The sequence below is a fragment of the Humulus lupulus genome, chromosome 8 (assembly GCF_963169125.1).
Source record: "Humulus lupulus chromosome 8, drHumLupu1.1, whole genome shotgun sequence".
NCBI lineage: Eukaryota > Viridiplantae > Streptophyta > Magnoliopsida > Rosales > Cannabaceae > Humulus > Humulus lupulus.
In genome coordinates this window covers 54,721,265-54,727,264 of record NC_084800.1, presented here as the reverse complement: position 1 = coordinate 54,727,264, position 6,000 = coordinate 54,721,265, and positions in this window count along the sequence as shown.

Here is a 6,000-nt window from a genome sequence, read left to right as displayed (position 1 = left end):
TATTTTCATGTATATCTAATATTAAACAAATTAATACGAGATAGCCTAAAACATGTTTCTAAAATTGAATTCAAAGAGAAACAAAAAAATATAATACTTACAGTATACGCAGCGGAATTAAAGAGTCCTTCCTTCAGTTTCTCTAACTCTTGTATCCTCTCTGTCGCAGAGTATTATCAAGAAACTGAACCAATCTTCTATTTTCTTCACGATCTTCCAATGTATCCTTAGAACCACTTAGACTAGTGTGGGCAATTCTCAACACATGAGATAGATATAGAGAGAAGAAGAGAAAATAACAAAGTGGCTTAGAAAATGACTTGTGTTTAGAGAGAATATAAAACTATCAGAAAATCTGACTTGAGACTTATCTGTCGTCTCTAAAATCTTCTCTCTAAGCACTCCTTTTATAGACTCAATTAGGCCATTTAATTTAATTAAAAAATCAATAAAATAACAGTCATTTTGAAGCCCTAGGTCGAAATTATCATGGGCTATAGGCCCGTGAAATTTCCCATTTGATTATAAGCTCATTGGACTTAAAATCAAGGTCTGTATTATTTTCTATTGATTTAATTATTTAAATCCTTTATCAAATTAATTATTTCTAATTTGAACCTTGATTTAAATTTATTTATTAATTTAGATACCAATTTATCTTAATTAATAAATCTGCCATAATTTCTCTTTTCTTCTCAAAATTACATAACTCTGTGAAACTATCCAAAATTGACCTGGACAACTTTGATAATTCTAATTGATAATTAAATCAATTAATTGAGACTATCTAGATGATTTTATCCAAGGTACAATGGGGACCATGGGCCTATGAAATCAAGCTCCAATAAGTTATCATAAATCTAACAAATAAATTTACTAACTTATTAATTCCTCGTGACTCCCCTATAGACTCGAAATTGCACTCTTGAATTCATAGAACGCTCTATAACAAATATAGATACGCTATTAATTATCCATTGTTACAACCATAATTGTCACTCAATCCTCTATAGACGGTCTACAATGAGATATGACTAAAATACCGTTTTACCCCTCATTGTATTTTATCCTTAAAACACTTAGTTCCTTGTAAATGATATTTCAGTAAACTAATTTAATTACTGAAATGAGATCTCTACCATTTAACACCTTGAACCAAACTAAAAGAAAACCATCGTTTCACTTCTTCATCAGAAGCTATAGATATTCATATCTATGATTAACACTCCCACTCAATTATACTACCGAGTTCCCAAGATGTAAGTATGGGCTAGTCCGTAGGGTAAGCTGGTAACGAATAAGTCAAAGAACTCAAATAATACAATCAGTTAGAATACTAACCACTCAGAATTGAGATTGAATTAACCTATGGTCAACTATATGATATGACTAGAATAGATAATAACGGTATGTTTACTTATCTTATCAACTGTCAATATCGGTCCTGTCCGATGTAACAAATACATCCGATCTTATCTACTTTGCTAATGTTCTAGAAAGAACATAACACTGTAATGTGTAAGTAGATCATATCGTAGATTGGCAAGTCAGTGTAAATCCGGTGCACTGACTAATCTTAGGACTAACTTATTTTCGAACATATAATCATATTTATATTCCACTGTGATTACGTCACTATAAATAAGATTAGCTATATGCTCGGGATTTAATAGAAGTTTATATTAAACAAATAATCATGAAAATAAAACATGTGAGCAAAGTGATTGACCAAGTCAAAAAATGATTTCTATTCTTTTATTGATAATAAAATGAGATTACAAAGAATTTGGGTTTTAATTAGGGCATAAAACCCCAACAGTTCCACCATTGAAGAGCATCATAAGCTGAGCTTTGGGTAAGTTTCTAACCATGGATTACTCTGGTTTGTCCTGTTCTGGTTTTGTTTTGCAGCTGAGATTTTTAGGGTGAATTCTTGGTTTTGTTGGGAGTTTTGGCTAGGGTTCCCATGCTTGTGATGTTTGGGGTGTGTTAGGATGGTTTTTGGGTTTATTTGGCATCAAGAATGGGATTTGGAAGCTTGGAAATCGAGTTAGAATCGAAGGAGCTGAAGAAGGTAGGTTCAGGGGAGTTTGGGTCTAGAGGTAGCGCTATAGCGCCCACTCTAGGGCGCTACAGCGCTCCTCAGGAGGTTTTTTGGCGTATGGGTGGTTCTGAGTATAGCGCTGGGGCGCTAGGGGTTGAGCGCTGTAGCACTACCCTGTTCCTTCTAAGTCCCGTTTTGAGTGTTTTTAAGGGTTTTTGACTTGGGGTTTCAATCCTTAAGGCCCGGGATCGAATCTACTCACCGTGTGGGCATGTTTCGAGGTCCCGAGAGTGGTGCTTAGGTTAAGACCCTATTTATGTGGATTCTTATTAATGGAGGTTATCAATGGCTGTGACTAGGTAACCGCTAAGGAACTGAAAGATCGATCGTTCTCAGGGGTCGTCCTTGTTGTATTTTTCGCTCGAACCTGAGGTAAGAGAACTGCACCCTGTGTATATGTGACATGCGGGTTTGGTATTGAGGCATGTTGATTGATAAATGTGGACACGGATTGCATTCTAAATGCTAGTGAATGTTGATTACTTATGTATGGCACTGACTAGTCAGGGACACTGACCTAAAGGTCAGAAATGGCATAAGCACTCTAAATGCAGGGCCGAATGAAGATTAGATCTAATTGATATCAGCATTGAATGGTTCTATGGCATTAATGCTGGACCTACCCTAAGGTCAATGAACTTACAAGCGCTTAACTAGTCTAAGACTAGCACTCAGAGCCAGGGCATAGGGCCCCGGTGACTGTTTGTCACATGGCTGGGGAACGCTGTTCCATAGTTACGACTCTAGAGTCGGGAGAAAGGTTATGTTGGTGACCATTCACCATACACCTATCCTGATCAAACTTATGAAAGGATAACTTATCAGTTAAGCCCTGGTGACCCTATCGTCACATGGCTAAAGGGAGCTGTACCCACTTCTATGACTTTCGCTACTGTCACCTATCTATTTTGGACTGATAGTCCTGGATGATTATTATGATCATTGTTGATATTATATCATGCTTTATTGTGTTTTCTTGCCGGGCTTTGGCTCATGGGTGCTATGTGGTGCAGGTAAAGGGAAAGAGAAGCTCACCCAACCCTGAGTGGAGAGCTTAGGCGGTGCTGTGTACATATTTGGCCGCTTGACCACCACGGTCAGGGAGTTCTCAGAGGGACTAAGGGTTTACCCTATTTTTGCCGCTTAGGTCGGCGGGGATTGTAAATTTGAAACAATAGCGACCATTTTGTATTGTAAACAACTTGTAAACGCTTTGAATAGCTCATGAGCAGTTTATTTACTTAATGAAATGTATCCTTCCCTTTTTACTATTTTTTTTTTTACCTTAGCTTGCTAATAACACTTAGATCACGTTTTTAACCAAAGGACTCGGGTAGCGAGTCAAATTTCTGGTTCACTGTTCACCGTAACTGTTCTGGGGTAACCAGGGCGTTACACACTGTATATTGGTGCCAGAACTACCTTCAAGCGCATTGGTTTGCAGTTGAAGCCTCCATTTCTACTTGGACTCTGGAATGTTTATGATTCAGACGTGACCGTGATAAGTGATAAACAACTGCAATCGTTTATGAAGTCATGGTCTACTTTATTCCCATCGTTGTTATTGCAGTCACAACTTTTCAAGGACGACCCTCGGTTGACGATTCCACCTGGAGAAAAAAGATGCAAAGAGTTCAACGTGCACCACATGCCAGTTGATTCAGTACCCCAAACCAAAGTCAGGTAATCAAAATTCTAGCTTTTATTCAAGTTTTTTAAATTAAATTCTATGTTGATTTTGTTACTAATGCAATTTATGTTTCGTTCACAGTGGAGATTGTAGTGTGTACGCCATCAAGCACATCGAACACTTATTGGGTAGGCTACCACTTCACACGATTTGCGATGACAACATGGAGTTGTTCAAAAATAAATGGACAGTTGACTTATGGTATCAGAATGTTAGACATTGAACATTCTCTTCTTGTTATATTTATTTGCTTAAAATTTAGGTTATTAAGAATTTTTTTTGAGTCGAGCATCTTTTTATTAACGACAATTAACAACCAAAATTCATTAACGACAATTAAAAAACAAAACAAAAAATAACCTTCAACTTCAAGTTTAAATAAAATACAACAAAAAATAAACTCAAAGCCGAGCTTTGCATGAGGACTTGTTGTGGCCACGACCACCATATCTACTGCACTTACGCATTGTAAATGGTTTTTCCCCGCCGGATGGCCAACGGTTTGTCCTTGGTCTTCCTAGCTTTGGCTTTTTTAGATGACCAACTTGTTGTTTCTCTATAGGTACACAAACTACCATATTCTTAATGTCATCTGGAAGTATCCAGTCATCCTCGTTCCGAGTTGGGTAAATGGTTTCTTTGTACGAATTCCTCCATGACTCAATGGTGTAAAACGATGAACACAAAGAGTAAAGGTTCACTCCATGCTCTATAGCTGCTGCAGCTGCATGGGGACAAGGTGTGCCTATGAGCTGGAATACCCCACAAGAGCATGATTTCGTCATCAAATTCACCTCAGCATCGCTGTCTGCACCAGTTACATGAAACTCAAATTGACCAAGGGCATAGACATTCATGAACCTTCCTTTGTCAGCATTGTTCGATACATCTGCCTCCATCAAGGTGGATAATTTGGTGGTAGTCTTCTCTATCACACTACGTCGTTCAGAAAACCAAGACTATAGTGTGAACCGAATGAATTCTAAAAAAATTGTAACTGGAAAGGTTCTTGCATCCTTGGTCTTGTTATTGAAGCTTTCAACGTATTTTCTTGTCATTATATTGTATCGTTTTCCAGGAAAGAAAGGACGAGACCACTTATCGAAACCAATTCCCTCCAAATAGGCAGCTATAGGAGGATCCATTCGCTTAATATTTTCAAAATGCTTTAGAAATTCGATCTTCTTCCATGCATAGGCTGCTGCCCACATCTCACTGTGACAGTGATCAGTCTTGAACTTGGCTTTCACATTCATACTGATGTGATGGTAGCATGCGCCGTGGTAGGCATAAGGAAAGACAGCCTCTAGAGCATGAATAATATTAGCATGCATATCTAACACGAAAGCCAAGTCATCAACGTCCCCAATGGCTTCCTTCAACTTCGTCATGAAATATTTCCACAAGTTGTGGTTCTCACTATCCACCAACTCGAACGCAATTGGATATAAATGATTATTCGCATCCAAAGCAACGACACATAACATGTGGCCACCATACTTATTCTTCAAGAACGTGCCATCCCACAAATCACAAGACGACAAAATCTGAATCCCCTCCTACAAACTTCAAGGGCAAAGAAGCAATATAGGAAACGACCATCTTCAGTGACAAAATCAATAATTGTACCTGGATTCTTTTGCTGCAACATGTGCAAGTAGGATGGCAACTTGCAATACGAATCCTCATATGTCCCCCTAACATACGTAAGTGCCTTCTCTCTACATCTCCATGCCTTTTCATAACTCATATCAATACCAAAAAAATTCTTCATATCCTCCTTTATGTTGTTTGCCATGTAACGGGGTCCCATCAACTACGTATTTATTCTTTATGAGGTGTCCAACGACCCACGATGCAGCTTGATGATGACCTTTTTGTCGCACTTCTAGTGAGCATGTGTGTACGCTCTTGTATACCATGATCTCAAACATGGGGGACATTGGTAGTTTTTTCCCTCTCAGTCTCCAACAACAGTCAGGATTTTTGCATGTGATATACCACACGTCAGTACCAGAATTTTTCACCATATACTCAAAGTTATTCTTCATTGTAAATAAAGCAACTTTGGTTTTTAAATCAATCTTGTCCTCATAAGTCTTCCCAACATATATTTCTCCCATTGGTCCACCAGATGATGGGGAATGGGTTTTAGCAGATGCTTCAATATCTTCTTTTGTAAACATTGGGGCACTCTATCTGGTGT